A 17,471-nucleotide genomic window follows, 5' to 3' on the forward strand; every position below is an offset into this window, starting at 1 on the left:
CAATTTCGAAATTTGCATTTTATTTATGCAATATTTTCGAATTTTTTATTTTGAAAAATAGATTGAGTTGTAAATTAATTATTTATTTTAATTAATTCTTGGACCAACTACAATCAATGATTTTTTCATTTAATTGATTAATTTCAAATAAATGAATTTAAAATATATATATATTATTAGAAATTGAATTAACTAGTCAAAATAATATCTAGATAGGTGATATTTTTGCTTGAAGTATTTCTTTTCTATTTTTATTATTTTCGAAAATTGTATTTTTATATACTTTAAATTTTCGAACCCAATAAATATATTCTCAAAGGAAATTTTTAAGTTGCTAATTATTTAATTTAATTCAACTTAAATTAATTTTCTTAATATTTATATTTAAGATTATTACTAAGATGGAAATAATTAATTTTATTTCAATCACCATCTAAGTATAATTTTATAAATATTATATTAAATTCTTATTTTTGAATTTTAATTCTTAAATAGAATTTAATGAGATTTATTTATTAGAATAATAAAGAAAATACATTTTAAACAATGAGCTTTATTATTATTAAGATATTAGATCTCCATTGTGGGTTTTACACCGCGTTTGTTTTAGTGAGTAATCCTCCCTAATGGAGAAACGTTCATTAGCAATTTCACACCGTTTAATCTCGCATGATAAGTGGTTTGTAAGTGTTTTATATGGTATAGATCACCCTAATGGTGGCGACCATATTTGACTTGCAAATTGCGAAACAATGGTAGAAGCTCATAAGATAGAATAGCCTTGACTCTCGCCTAAACGGGACAACGCTGGATTCCAATCTTGATCGAATAAAAGGTTGCTAGAATGTTTAACATTTTAGATGAGCTGACAACTCTATTCAATGGATGGTAGCTTTGACTCTCGCCTAAACGGGACACTGATATCAGTTTGTTGAAAACTTTGGAAATTATTTAGGATTGAATTTTTTAAGTATTTTCTCATATCATTCCTACTTGCTATTTGCTTATAATTTCTGAATTGATTTTGTGTTAAACCATTATTAATTTCTATTTGTTGATTTCTATTATTTTGTAGTATCCTGTTTTGTCAAAATGAATCCCATGTTATCACTGTTGACTGAAAATAAGTTGAATGGATCTAACTTTAATAAATGGAATGAGAACATTAATATTGCTCTCATAGGAGAAAGTGCCTTGTTTGTTTTAACTGAGCCGTCACCTGAAGTGCCTGGGGACAATGCATCCAAAGCTGTGAAAGAAAAGTATGAGCGTTGGCAGAAAGAAAATGACAAAGCTCTATACTTTATGCTTTCTAGCATGGTTGACACCCTCAAAACTCGGTTTTCTAAAACCGAGAAGGCTGCTGAAGTTATGACGAAGTTAAATGAGCTATTCGGTAAGGCATCACTTCAGTCACGCTTTGACGCGACTAAGAAGTACATTAATGCACGGATGGAACCTCATCAAAACGTGCGTGACCATGTTCTCCTCATGTCCAGTTATTTCCAAGAAGCCCAGGATCATGGTGCTGAAATGGACAGTGCTACTCAAGTTAGTCTTATCTTGAATAGCCTGACTCCAGCATTTCTACCATACACATCAAATTATGTCATGAATAAGAAGGAAATTGACTTTCATGAATTAGTCAATGACCTTCAAACTTATGAGAATTTGATTGGAGGACCCAAGAAGAAAGGGAGTAAACCTCATAATCCTGGTAATGGTAATGGGACAATGAAACCTGAAGCAAATGATGCCTCTGCTTCAAAACCCAAACCGAAGAAGAAGTGGAAGAACACCAAGAAGCGAATAAAAGCCATGAAAAAGGCTGCTCCTTCTGGTGATGGTACACTTAAAGGAAAGTGTTTCTACTGCAATGAAAAAGGTCATTGGAAACCCAGTGTCCTAAACTTCTTGCAAAGAAACAAGGTATTTCCATTTATAAACTTTAAGAGTTTTAGTGAATTGTTATCCAATTGGATTTATGATTCTGGACTAAACTTTGTTTATTTGTTTTCTTCTTCTTATAGGCCAAGCTACTTGAACTCAATTGAGTTGGATCAGAAAGCTGGACCAAAGGGTGAAATCGTCCAGATGAAGATGAAGCTCTTCAATTTATTTTTCAATTAATTGTTTTAGTTTAAAGACAATTTGGATTTCAAATTTTAGTTTAGGGATATTTATCCCTGTTTTTCTCATATTGTTGCAATACATTTTTTTTTAATAAAGTTTTATTTTCGAAATCACAATTGCAAATTATGAGATTGAGCTTCATTTAATTTATCTTCATCAATTATTACCACATTATATTTGTATGTTTGTATGTGTAAGTGTTTTTATTATTGATGCAAATTCTATAATATTTTCAACTCTTCATAGAGTTATATTATATAAACACTAGAAATTATTTCTATGTTTATCAATAATTGTTAATTCTCATACAATTATTAAGAATTTGTTTAATAAAAGGATCTTATGATCTGATAGGGGTGGAGAAAAGTTAAGAAAACTATGCAGTTCAACGATCTTTTATATCTAATGAACTCTGGATAGTATTCAACTCCACATAAACTCTATCACACTAAGAGAATCATGATCTTTACAACCTTTAGGGGTGGATCATAATCCTTATATACTTAGGGGTGGAGGTTATCCATAGTACCCTATATGTATATTCTTAGGGGTGGAGTCCATTCCACAATTCCCTATGAAACACATATATTGTTTAAACATAGAAGTAATATAATGAGTCAGCTATTGTCAATATAAATTCTTGATCTTGATTGTATGTTCCATTTCGTTTTTACTGTTATAAGTAAAAGTTTGATACCTTTGAAAGTTCTTTGTTAAAAGTTTCACACTACCTTAATTGAGTGGGAGAATTTTAAAGTTCTATACCCATCTTCATTAGGTTGATAATTGTGATAGGTACTTAAGAACACTACTGAAAAGCAAATCTAACCATTCACATGGATAGGAATAGCTTATCAGAATTATGAGAATAGGATAAAGAACTCTAAGTTCAATCCATTCGAATGACTTGAACAAGGAATTCTTAATCCTCATAAAAATTTGATGGTATCTTAATTTTGGTTACTTTATCTCTGGCATGTATTTTTCACTTCAAATACTAGTCTGCTATGTTGATGACTTAGTCTTGACTTAATGATTCAGACTAATACAAAAGTCACAACTAGGTAACTCTCCAAACAATCAAAGGTTAAAAGTATTATTTAACCAGACATCTGCTATTGAGTGGGAGCTATCTGAGATGTAATCAAATAGGGAACATTAGAAGATATTCAAGAAGGATTTATGAAAGTGATCTATATGTTAGATATTAAGGAACTGTGTATCAGTTGTCTTTGTATCTCACCATCTAATTTCGAAATTCTATGAGATGGTACTTACTTTGGGGGTGGAGGAATTATTGAATAATAATTCAAGCTCTACCAGAGAAGAATTGTAACTTGGTCTATTCGAAAATACCAGAAAGTTATATCATTGAAAAAAAGTCTACACTGTATTATCTCAATTACATATTTTAAAATATGAGAGATATGTCTTCTGTTAATTCAGATTTATTATTAAAACAGTAAAGATTTCAATATCCCTTGATGAGTAAAGCATATAGTAAAGGATGTTTCATAAGTGTATTTATGAACTAGTTTCCAGAAGTTTGGGTGGATTCAAATATACTACACTTGATCTGAAGATCAAGACATCAGATTGACCTATTTGCACAGTTTGTTTTATATTAGTGCAAGTGGGAGTTTGTTGGGTTTTATGCCCTAAATAAAACTCTTTACAATCTGATTAGTTATCAATATAAGAAATTTGAAGTGATTGTTGTTTGCATGAATTTTACAGCTAATGGTTTAATATGTTTAACATGTTTAATAAGTTTATTACAGTCATACACACAAAATCAGTTAAATCTAGATCATATGTTTATTCACAATTACAGTATCGTCAACACAGTGGAATGTGATTGTGATCATATGAATCAAAAGTTTTGGTCCCTGTTTCATCAGTGTTATTGGATTTACACTAATGTGATAATCAGCGATGATGTGTACTTACACTTGGAGTAAGTGTTATGTTCTTTCCAGGACATTAGTAAAGTGTACTAGTTTCGAATGTATGGAGTATACATTGGACTGGACCGATATTGCAACTAAGTTAAGATATTACAAACTTACCGTTATACATATCTTTCCAAGTCAATATCAGTAGTTGATCTTAAGATTAAAAGAATCTAAATCCTGATATGCTTGGGCTCAACTCAGGAGTGCTATTCATGTTCTTTGATTTATTAGTTAAGCCTACTTTCGGGTCAGGGTGATACGTATATTTTGGGAACATGATAATATGATTGAGTGGGAGTGCTGAACATAAATATGGAATCTATAGCTTCTACTGGTGTATAGAAGTCAAGTGATGATTCCCTTCGAGCTTAACAAATAGAAGTAAATGGATGAGCTCTTGTTTAACTGACTAATTATTAGATCACTAAACACCATTTACAGGTAGCTAAGTGTTTTAAGGGGCAAAATACATTTAGGGGTGAGAACGGTAAAGAAATCCCATCTCGATGTAGATCATCTATATAGAGGATCTTTAAATCACAATAAGATTATAACAATGGTTAAATGAGATAGTATATTGATATCGTGAAACATACAATATGCTCTATATAAGTCTGAGAGTGCAATTCTAAGTTCTAAGAGTGGATTCCAGGAAGAATTAATAAGTAGGAATTTACTTGGTAAATGTGGTTCACTTATTGGAAGCTCAGCATATAGATCCATGGTCCCCATTCTAGTTGAGAACATTCTGCTTGTAAGACTCATTAATTGATTCGTGATTGATCAATTATAATTCTAAAGTTAGACTATGTCTAATTTTATGAATTTTCACTAAGCAGGGGTGAAATTGTAAAGAAAAGAGTTTCTAGGTTTATTTATTTATTAATGGACTTTATATGTCGAATTAATAATTAAATTAAATGTCAATATTATTTAATAATCTATTTTAGTTATTAAATAATTAGTTTTGGCATTTAAAAGGTTAGAATTGGAAAATTGGCGTTTTTGAGAAAATAGAGATAAAATTTGATAAAATTGCAAAATTAAGTGAGGCCCATTACAACACCATGGCCGGCCACTTAAGTTGATTTTTCAAATTAATATTTTCATTATTTTAATGCCAAATAATTCCTAACCTAAACCTAGTAGTTTCCTATAAATAGAAAGTGATGGCTCAGTCACAACACATGCTTTGACAAGTTTTCACAAGCTTTTCTGACAGAAATTTCTCTCTTCAGAAAAACTGAGCCTTCCCCACTTTCTATACCTGGCCGAAATACCTCTCTCTTTTCCCTTCATCTTTTTCGTGACCCTAGTGAAAGAGTAAGTGCCCACACACAGCAAGCAGTAACTCGATCATAGATTCGAAGACTGTGAAGGATCAAAACTTGAAGAAGAAGGACATTCGGGCTCAGATCTTGATTATACTCTGCTACAGAAAGGATACAAGGGTTAGAGATCTGAGTGGAAGGAGACATTAATTCCGCTGCATCAATGTAAGGTTTTCTTAACTTTATATGTGTTTAATTTATCGTTTTAGAAAGTTCATATTTAGGGTGTTTAAACAACATACTTGTGAGTAGATCTAAGATCCTTGTAAAATAATTTCCAACAGTCTTAAACAATATGTCTCAGGAGGCTCCATTATCTATCATAGTTTGGACCACTATCTTGTTTGCTAACTGTACTTCCACGACTAGGGGGTTCTTGTGCAAGAAGTGGACGTGAATAGCATCTACTTTAGTAAAAGTTATAGTGGGTTCCCCTACCCATGGTATTTTTGGCTTCCTCTCATCTATGGCCAAAACTATTTCCTTTTCTTCGTACTGTAAGGCTCAGGCATACTTTTCCTGAGCTTTGCCCGAGTCTCCAGCTGGATGTGGACCCCAAATAATTGTTGGAATTTATTTTACCAGGATCTTAGATCTACTCACAAGTATGTTTATTAATACCCTAAATATGAACTTTCTAAAATGATGAAATAAACACGTATAAAGTTTAAGAAACCTTACATTGGGTGCAGCGGAATTAAATGACTCCTTCCGTTCAGATCTCTAACCCTTGTATCCTTTCTGTAGCAGAGTATTATCAAGATCTGAACCTGGATCTCTTTCTCTATATCCTTGATGCTGAAACTCCTTTGCACATGATCTTTCTTCACGATCTTCCTCACTATGATTGAGGTATTGCTTGCTGTGTGTGGGCACTACTCTAATCACTAAGGTAAGTTCGAAATATGAAGGAAGAAGAGAGAGAGAGAGGGTGGCGGCCAAGGAAGAGAGAGAAGGCTCAGGTTTTTCTGATTCAGAAGTGTATTTTTCCTGAAGCCTTCACTATCTATTTAGAGCATTCCACTAGGGTTAGGTTTGAATTATTTGCCATTAAAATAATGAAAATATCAGTTTAAAATGCCTACAAAAGTGGCCGGCCATGGCTTGATGGATTCGGGCCTTGCTTTTTGCAATTTTGCAATTTTAACACTTTTGTATCTGATTTTCTCAAAAATGCCAATTTTCTAATTCAACCATTTAAATGAAAATTCTAACACCCTACTATGTATTTTATCCTTAAAACACTTGACCCCGTATAAATGATATTTCAGCTTATGTGAAATGAGTACTCCACCATTTATGTTCGTTTGGTCAAGCTCGAAGGAGATCATCCTTTGCTTACTATTCGCCAGATAGAAGTTATAGATTCCATGTTTATGCTAGCGCTCCCACTCAATTGCACTACCGTGTTCCCAAAATGTACGTATCACCCTGACCTAAAAGTAGGCTTAACTAACAAATCAAAGAACATGAATAGCCTTTCAACATTGAGCCTAATCATAACAGGATTAAGAACATTTGATCTAGGATTAACTTGACGATATTGACTTGAATAGATTTTACGGTAAGTTTAATTAAATCTAAGTCAAAGTTCAATATCGGTCCCTTCCGATGCATACTCCATGCATCAAACCTGAGCTTTACTTTAACCAATGTTCTGGAAAGAACATAGCATTTCTCCAAATGCAAGTAAACTCTTGTTGTAGATTATCATATTAGTAAAACCCTATGTCTGATAAATCTAGGAAACTTTATTCACATAGTCCTGTTTACTTTCCAATGTGATGACAGCACAATAAACATGATCAATAATGTGAAAAGGTTTTAAGATGAATTTATAAATCAAATAGACAAGTAATTGATAAAGTGAACCAAATATACACAAATGAATGAAAAATACTTCTGTTACTTTATTGATGTTGAATAAAATAGATTACATTGAAATGGAGTTTTATTTAGGGCATAAAACCTAACAAACTCTCACTTGCACTAATATAAAACTAATTAATACATATGAATTAATCCTAAATTCTGACAGTGCTTTTCAAAGGCTGTTACGGCCAGGACTTTGGTAAATGGATCAGCTAGGTTGTCCTCTTTTTCAACTTTCTCAACTAGTACATCCCCTCTTGCCACATATTCTCTGATAATGTGATACTTCCTTTCAATGTGTTTGCTTCTCTTGTGGCTTCGAGGTTCTTTACTGTTTGCTATTGCTCTATTGTTATCACAAAGTAAGACTAGAGGCTTCTCCATTCAAGGAAGGACACCTATACTGGTGAAGAACTTTCTTAGCCAGACAAGTTCTTTAGCAGCTTCGGCTGCTGGTATGTATTCAGCTTCCATAGTTGAGTCTGATATCGCGGTTTGTTTAGCACTTCTCCAAACCACTGCTCCACCCCCAAGAGTAAACACCATCCCAGATGTAGATTTCCTGTCTTCAAGACTTGCCTGGAAATCTGAATCAGTGTAGCCTATGGGATTTAGAGCACCACCCTTGTAGACTAACATAAGATTCCTTGTACTCTTCAAGTATTTCAGAATATACTTAACTGCATTCCAATGTTCATGTCCTGGATTAGACTGATACCTGCTCACAATTCCAACTGCATAACAGATGTCAGGTCTAGTGCATAACATTGCATACATTAGACTTCCAACTGCAGAGGCATAGGGAATTTTTGCCATGTCCTCTATCTCTTGAGGATCAGTCGGAGACTGTTCCTTAGATAGGCGAATACCATATCTAGAAGGCATGTTTGCCCCATTGGTGTTGTTCATGGAGAATCTCTCTAAGACTTTGTCTATGTAGGTTGTTTGAGAGAGAGCAAGAGATCTGTTCTTTCGGTTTTCGATAATCTGAATACCAAGAACATAGGCTGCTTCACCCGAATTTTTCATATCCAATTGAGTGTTGAGCCATTCCTTGATGTGAGTCATTTTGTTGACATTGTTTCCAATAATCAAAATGTCATCAACATAAAGGACCAGGAATAGTACTATTTGGTCTTCCTTGAGTTGGTAAACACAAGGTTCATCTTCATTCTGAAGAAAGCCGTAGGTCTTGATGATTTCATCAAACCTTTTGTCCCATGAGCGAGAAGCTTGCTTAAGTCCATAGATAGACCTATTTAATTTGCAAACTTTCTTTTTCTGCCCTGGAAGAACATAACCTTCTGGTTGCTCCATATAGATGGTTTCTTCAAGTACCCCATTAAGGAAGGCAGTCTTGACATCCATTTGCCAGATTTCATAATCAAAAGCCGCAGCTATGGAGAGAAGAATTTGGATGGATTTGAGCAAGGCAACAGGACTAAAAGTTTCCTCATAATCCACGCCTTCTCTTTGGGTATAACCCTTGGCTACAAGTCTAGCTTTAAAAGTTTCGACTTCGCCTCCAACTCCTCTTTTCTTCTTGTAAACCCACTTCCATCCTATCGGATGATAGTCGTCAGGTGCGTCTACATATTCCCAGACTTTGTTCTTTTTCATGGAATCCATTTCTGAATCCATGCCGGCCGACCATCGTTTTTGTTGCGGACTAGCCATTGCCTGTTTATAGGTTAATGGATCGTCATCAATACCGTCACCTACGACCATATTGATTTCACCATCCAAGCCATAACGAGCTGGTTTTGTTGAAACCCTCCGCCTACGACGAGGTACGGTGGTCTTCTGAACAGAAACTTTAGTAGTAGATTTCTCAGTTGGTTCAACTGAGGGAGTGGGATTGTCCTCTTCACGTGTGGAAGAGGACGGAACATTGGAAGGACTTATATCTGATAACAATTCCTCCAACACTACTTTACTTTGTGGTTTGAAATTCTTAATATAGTCATCTTCAAGGAAAGTTGCGTTTGTAGAAACAAACACTTTATCATCCTTGCGACTATAAAATAGTCCACCCCTAGTCTCTTTAGAATTACCGACAAACATGCAAACTTCAGTTCGTGACTCAAGTTTGCCGTCTTTCTTTCTTAAGACATGAGTAGGGCACCCCCAGATTCTGTAATGGCGTAAACTAGGTGTACAACCAATCCATAGTTCTAAGGGTGTCTTAGGGATTGATTTAGACCGAACAACATTTAAAATGTTGGTTGCCATCTGAATTGCATATCCCCAGAAGGACGTAGGTAGAGTTGAAAAACTAAGCATGGACCTAACCATTTCCAAAAGCGTGCGATTTCGTCTTTTTGTAACTCCATTTTGCTGTGGAGTGCTAGGGGCGGTTAATTGGGATTCAATTCCAAGTTCAATTAAATGATCTTTGAACTGCATATCCATATATTCTCCACCCTATCAGTTCGCAAGATCTTTAATGTTTTACCCAATTGGTTTTGAGCCAATGCGTGAAATTCTTGAAACTTTGCAAATGTTTCAGATTTCTTATGCATAAGGTAAAGATGTCCATATCTAGAGTAATCGTCAATGAAAGTGACAAAGTACTCATAACCACCTCGGGCTTTGACATTCAAATGTCCGCAGACATCGGAATGTACTAACCCTAGGGGTTGTTTGGCACGCTCTCCCTTTGTAGAGAAAGAACGTTTGGTCATTTTTCCTTCTAGGCAAGATTCGCAAACAGGTAATTCACCTAAGACGACATTTTTCAATGGACCGTCTTTGGTTAGCCTGTTTAGTCTGTCATAGCCAATATGACCCAAACGTAAATGCCATAGATATGTTTCATTATCATCAACAATCTTTTGCTTTTTGTGGTTTCTAGGTTTAGCTACTTTAAACAGTTCGTTATGTAGGGAAAATGGTGTTTCTGGTCTAAGAACATAAAGCCTATGTTCCATGGACGCAACACAAATCTGAATGTCATTTCAAGAAATGGTAGAACCCGAATTCGAAAAATCTAATTTGTATTGTTGCAATAGTAAGCATGAAACAGAAAACCAGGTTTCTACTGAAATTTGGAATGTATAAGACATTGTCTAATTCTGAAATTCTGTTTTGAAACTTGAGTTTGGCTTTTCCTCTAGCTCTAACCGAAACCATTTCGCCATTACCAACTTTAAGTTTCCACTCTCCAGATTTCAAATAATTCCAATTCTCAAGCAATTGCAATGAACAACTTACATGGTTTGTAGACCAAGAATTAAGAATCCAAATGGATTTATCATTCTCTAACACAGATGATTCGAAGACTAAAGCATTACTGCTTATTCGTTTGTTAATTGTTGTTCTTGCTAATTCATTTTGTTGTGAAGTATAACTTGAGGAAGTGGAATCACTTTCTCTTATCTTCTCAACTAAGCTTGAAGTTGTAGGATTTATGGAGTTATGAACTATTTGCTCTTCAGAGTGAACAATTCCCAGCTTACCTGCTTTCTGGAATTTAAAGTCCATCATGAGCATATGTGAAGTATTACTCTGACAAGGAGTTTATAACTTCAAGTTCAATTGCTAAGATATTAACTAGGAGTGGAATGGGAAGAGGATTATAGACACTACAACACATCAATAAAACAGAAGTAAGGTTTTGGTTCAAAATTCATACACAAGTTCAGAAAATAACAAGTAATGACATATGTTATAGAAATACTAAATCTAACATAGTTTATTTTCCAAGGTTTCCAACATAGTGAAATACAGTGTCCCGGTAGGCGAGAATCAAAGATAACATTAGTTGAATAGAGTTGTCAGCTCATCTAAAATTAAACATTTTAGCAACCTTTTATTCGATCAAAATGAGAATCCAACGTTGTCGCGGTAGGCGAGAGTCAAGGTTATTCTCATTTTATGAGCTTCCATCATTGTTTCATGTTTTATGAGTTTATCTCTAAGTAGTCACCGTAGGGGAGAGTCTAAATAGAGACGAAAACTCACAAAACACTTATCAACTGAAATCTTACGGTGTTAAAAGTGTTCAACGAATAACCATCCATAGGGGGACGAAGTCTAGCGTCTAGAGGTTATATTGAAAAAATTTAACTATTGTAAGACCAACAATGGAGATCGAATATCTTTTGATTAAAAGCACATTATTTAAAAAAAAAATATGTATTTTTTGTAATGACCGCTCTAGTAATGTGGATTAGAAAAGGCAATTAGCACTAATTTTTATTATTTTATTATTTTAGTATTATTTGTGAATTAATTTTGAATATGGACCCCAATATTTAGAAATAAATATTAGAGTTATAATTTCTCAATTCTGGAGATTTTATTAAACTCTAGGGGTATTATTTAGCTTATATGTGAAATATGTTAATTTTGTAATTTTTGCTCGGCGACAACGGAAAATGCGATGGATGGCTAGAGTAATCACATGGGTAATTTTAGAACCCTATTTTATAGTGGGGAATATTTTAGAGAAAATAATTATCGGGATTGAGCGGGGTTATGGATTTTGACCATTTTACCCCTAGCTTAAGAAATACCCAAGCTTTAAGTTTAAGGGGCATTTTAGTCATTTACCCTTAAGTTGCAAGTTGGCTGCTTAGGTTGATGGCACATGGCACTTAGTTCTTTAAGGGATTAATTAATTAAACTCTCTTTTCATTTGAAATAAAATTAAGGAAAATTGAAGAGAAAAACCAACCTAGGTATCTCTTTCTCTCTTCCTCTCTTTCGGCTGAGGCAAATCAAGGGCAAGGGCAACCTTTTTCTTCCTAATTCTCTGTGATTGAGCTGGGAATTTAAGGAGGAGCAACCAAAGGTAACCCTAGAATATTGATTTCATGTTTTTTTTTAAGTTTTACCTTAGTTTGAGCTTGTGGTTTGGTGTTTTAATGACTGTTATGGTTTGAGTTGATTAGGAAGTGAATTCTAGGCTTAGTTTGAATTGATTAAAGGTTATAGCAGCTAGTTTGGTTGGTTGATTTAGGTTTTGTGTTAATTTGAGCATAAAACCTTTAACTTTGGTCTTTAATGGCAAGTGGAGTTTCTTTGGGTTATTCTGTGAAATTCTGGTTGGGAATAGTTGTTTATACATTGTACAGGTATACTGGAGAGTTTGGTTAAATTTGGGATTGATTTGAATCAAGGGGGAAAAATTTTTAAGTTCCCGGGATGAAGCCGATTCGGTTCGGGTGGTTCTGTACCAACCTGGTCGGCCAGGTTGGTGACCCGAAGCTTAGGGATGCTGGTTGGATCGTCTGTTAGGGGTTTTCCAACCCTAGTTTTAGCCAATTTTAGGTTATATAGGGTATTGCCTTGAGGTTTATTGATAGGGAAACTTTTAGTTTCGAGTTTTAAGTCCCGAAAAGTGATTTGGCGAGTCACTCATCTGTGTTACCGTTATTGTGATTAGGGCATCCATCTAGCACGTGAATTCCGTTCAGGTCGGCCTGGCCAAGACACTTGAATTCGGAAAACGGGTAAGAATCGTGTATAATGTATGATGTGATTATCTGAATGTGTGTATATGTGTTTATATATGCATGCTTGAGTTATGTTAAACACTACCAACACTTGTATGATTAAGTTATAGAGTGTATTGGTACAGTGATTGTTGTTGATTTGAGTACGATACAGTGATACCAACACAAGCATAGGAAAATGCTAAGGTGTGTGGTACATCACTCAGTGTTACTCACTGATTGGAATAAACCCTACCAACACTCGTACAGCTAGGTACGTTGTGTATGTGGTATAGTGGTTGTACCCTGGTATTGAACGTTCATGCTCATCGGTTAAGCTCTGTAAATAGGTGTATGGGCGCCTATTTACAGGTCGGAAATTATATGGTATGTTATATGCATTTCTTACTGAGTCTGTCGACTCACAGTTTCTGCTTCCATGTGTAGGTAAAGGAAAGGCGAAGGCTGAACAGGAGTGAACCTGAGCTCGGGTGAGATTGTACATGTCAAGCAGCGCGACCTGGAGTGTTCGGTCTCGGGACATACGGGTGTTGTATTTTGCACGCTGTGCGACCCAGAACTTGTATATTTTGAATGTAAAGTTTAAACAGTAAATATTCAAAAGTTTGAAATCGGGATCCCGGGATTTGTAAATATTATATTATTTTATAAAGTTTAATGTTTAAAGCAAAAATTTTAATTTGACACGTTTTTCGAGAAATTACTTTGATTAGCAAAGTTTGCACAATAATTGAAAAAAAAAAGCACTGTAGCGTGCCTTAGCATTAGGGCGTTACAATTTTGGTATCAGAGCCGCCAGGTTTGTCTACCGAAGCTTGCTATGACATGTACAATCTTCATCAGAGAAAGCTCGGTTCACGGTTCAGTAAGCCCGTACTTGTTTAGTATTTTAAATAAGTGTGATGTGAAAGCATGTTAGGAAGCATATTAGATTTAAATTAAATATATTTCTTTAAAAAGAAAGAAAGTGCGTTGCCTTTTTGCTATTAAGAGCGGTGTTAATTTTGATCGCCGTCTAACCTGCCTACCTTATGGATCCGCAGGCTAAGTCCTATTAAATGGACGCCCCGCGAAATACAAGAAGCCAGGGTGGCATGGTTGAGGCCGGAGGCGGTCAGGGGAATCCTCAAAATCCCCGTGGTCGCGGCCGTGGCCGTGGTAGAGCTCAGGGTGGTCGCCCTGTAAATCCACCTCAAGCTCCTCCCCGAGTGGGAGCAAAGATTTGCCGAAATGCAAGAGAATTCGTCGGCAAGATGAAGAGATCCAAAGATTGAGGCAACGGGGTCCTCCCCGCCGTGCCTCCTCAACAAGTTCAGGCCGTTGCAGTTCCAATGGCGGTGCCGGCGGGAACAACCTGTTGTTGGCAACCGTATGGAACCATTGTACGAAAGATTTCGAAAACAGGCACCTCCAGTGTTTCTGGGAGGCCCTGATGTGATGAAGGCCGAGCAATGGCTTTCAATGATTGAGCGTATTCTCAACTTTATGGGAGTGGTTGGAAATGATCGGGTGACCTGCGCCACTTTCCAGTTTCAGGAAGATGCCCTTGTGTGGTGGGAATTGATAACCCTCACACGGGACGTCACGCTGATGACTTGGGAAGAATTCAGGGAGTTATTTAACTCCAAGTATTACAATGAAGCGGTCCGCAAAGGTGCAAAGCGGAAAGAGTTCACTCGATCTAGTTCGGGCGAGGGGTATGTCAGTCACTGAGTATACAACGAAATTTGATCGGTTGGCTAAATTGGCAGCAGGAATTGTGCCCACGGACTTTAGTAAGAAAGAAAAATATTTAGCGGGTTTGAGTGCAAAGATCCGGCATGATCTGGTTATTACCACTACCGAAGCAACCACGTATGCTGATATGGTTGAGAAGGCTTTGAGAGCCGAAGGTGCAGTAAAATTTCTTCAGGAGCCCTGGGTGACTCCGAGTGTTGGTGGAACCCCCACCGTTCCTACCCCGTTTATGGTAGGGATGGTGGTGACTCCACCACCATTGAGCGAAAAGAAAGGTTGTTCCGGCTTTCCGGTGGCTCGGGGCAAAGCAAGCGGTTCCGCGTGGGAACCAAGGTAGAGGAGGACGACAATGGTTATTCTTATCCCGAGTGTCCAAGGTGCAAGAAACATCATCCGGGAGAGTGTAACCTAAGACATGCTTTCTATGTGGCATGGTGGGGCATTTCAAGAAAGATTGCCCCCAGGCAAAGAAAGAGGAGCCAAGAGTTGAGGTGAAACCGGTTCCTCGCTCGTGTGTTTGCCATCACCCAAGGCCGATCTTGCGGCCGATCCTTCGTTGTGACAGGGTCGCCTTCCCGTCAACAACTTGTTATTTACAGTATTATTTGACTCGGGAGCTACACGTTCATATGTGGCTACAAGGGTGATTGATCTTTTGGGTAGACCTTGTGACATTTTAGAAAGAGGGTTTGGAACCCTAATGCCTAGCGGGGAATTGGTTATCTCTAATAGGCGCATTAGGTCTATGCCGATTAGGATCGAAGATAGGGAATTGAGTACTGACCTTATAGAATTGAAATTAACTGAGTTTGATATTATACTGGGAATGGATTTTTTATCCAAGTATTCGGCCAGTATAGATTGTAGACGTAAAATGGTGATTTTTCAGCCGGAAGGTGAAGATCCATTTGTTTATGTTGGATCGATTCAGGGGTCTCGGATCCCGCTATTTACGTGTTGAGAGCTAGGATTTACTATGCAATGGTTGTATAGGATTTCTAGCGGTAGTATTTGACTCAGCGGAACTGAAACATTTGGGCCTGAGATAGTCCGGGTGGTGAAAGATTTTCTTGATGTGTTTCTCGAGGAATTGCCGGGATTGCCGCCACAGCGAGAGATTGATTTCGTAATTGATCTGGCACCTGGAGTCGAACCTGTTTCTAAAGCTCCTTATAGAATGGCTCCAGTGGAACTCAAGGAGCTTAAGTTACAACTTCAGGGGATGCTTGATATTGGGTTTATTCGACCCAGTGTATCGCCCTGAGAGCTCCCGGTTCTTTTTGTAAAGAAGAAAGATGGTTCCCTCAGAATGTGTATTGATTATCGGGAACTAAACAAGCTAACGATTAAGAACAAGTACCCGTTGCCTAGGATCGATGATCTGTTCGATCAGCTTCAAGGAAAGACGGTGTTTTCGAAGATTGATTTACGGTCTGGTTATCATCAACTCAGAATTCGGGAGGAGGACATACCAAAGACTGCTTTTAGAACCAGATATGGGCACTATGAGTTTCTGGTAATGTCATTCGGATTGACTAATGCTCCTGCGGCCTTTATGGATCTCATGAATAGGGTATTCAAGGATTTCCTCGATAACTGCGTTATAGTGTTTATCGATGACATTCTTGTGTACTCTCAGTCAGAAGAGGAGCACGAGCATCATCTCCGAATGGTGTTACAGCGACTTAGAGATCACAAGCTGTATGCCAAGTTCAAAAAGTGCGAATTCTGGTTGTCCGAGGTGTCCTTTTTGGGTCACATAGTTGGGAAAAATGGAATTATGGTTGATCCAAACAAGATAGAATCAGTGAAGAATTGGCCGAGGCCCAAGTCTGTGACAGAAATTCGAAGTTTTCTCGGGTTAGCAGGGTATTATCGACGTTTCGTCGAAGGATTTTCTAAACTTTCTATGCCCTAATCGATTGACCAAGAAAAATCGGAGATTTGTGTGGTCAGATAAGTGTGAATCAAGCTTTCAGGAGTTGAAGCAGCGTTTGATAACGGCTCCGTTGTTAGCTTTGCCATCGAGATCAAGAGAAATTTGTTGTGTATTGTGATGCATCCGGACGGGGTACGGGATGCGTTCGATGCAGGCGGCGAGTCATAGCCTATGCCTCTCGTCAACCGAAGGATTATGAGCAGCGTTACCCAACTCATGATTTAGAGCTCGTCTTGTGGTTTTTGCTTTAAAGATTTGGCGACATTATCTTTATGGTGAAAAGTGTGAAATTTATACTTGATCATAAAAGTCTTAAATACTTTTTCACCCAAAAGATTTGAATATGAGGCGGAGAAGGTGGTTGGAGTTAGTTAAGGACTACGATTGCGAAATATTGTATCACCCCGGGAAAGCCAATGTTGTGGCCGATGCTTTGAGCGAGGGTCCCGGCAAGTGTGTACTACGATTATGATAGCTCCTCAACTAGCCTCGAAATGGTTAGTGCGGGAATTGAGTTCGTGGTCGGGAAATTACATAATTTAACACTCCAATCCGATCCGTTGGGAGAGAATCGAAAAGGCACAACTGGAAGATCCCGAGCTAGTTAAAGTTCGAGATGAAGTGGTGGCCGGTCGGCCTAAAGGTTTTTCAGTCTCGAGCAGTGGAATGTTGTTATATAAGGCTCGAGTCTGTGTTCCTTGTGTGAATGAACTTAAGAAAGAAATACTGGATGAAGCTCACACCACGCCATATTCATTGCATCCGGAACCACCAAGATGTATCGAGATTTGAAACCCTACTTCGGTGGTATGGGATGAAAAGAGATGTGGTGGACTATGTGTCTAAGTGTTTAACTCCGCGGCCCAGATTAAGGCTGAACATCGAGACCGGCAGGGTTATTGCAACCTTTAATCCTTCCAGAATGGAAGTGGGAGGACATCACAATGGACTTCGTAACTGGTTTGCCTAGAACCACAGGGATGTATGATTCTGTTTGGGTCATCGTGGACAGATTCACAAAGTCAGCTCACTTCTTACCAGTGAA

This window comes from Cannabis sativa, chromosome 4 (assembly GCF_029168945.1).
Source record: "Cannabis sativa cultivar Pink pepper isolate KNU-18-1 chromosome 4, ASM2916894v1, whole genome shotgun sequence".
Lineage (NCBI taxonomy): Eukaryota > Viridiplantae > Streptophyta > Magnoliopsida > Rosales > Cannabaceae > Cannabis > Cannabis sativa.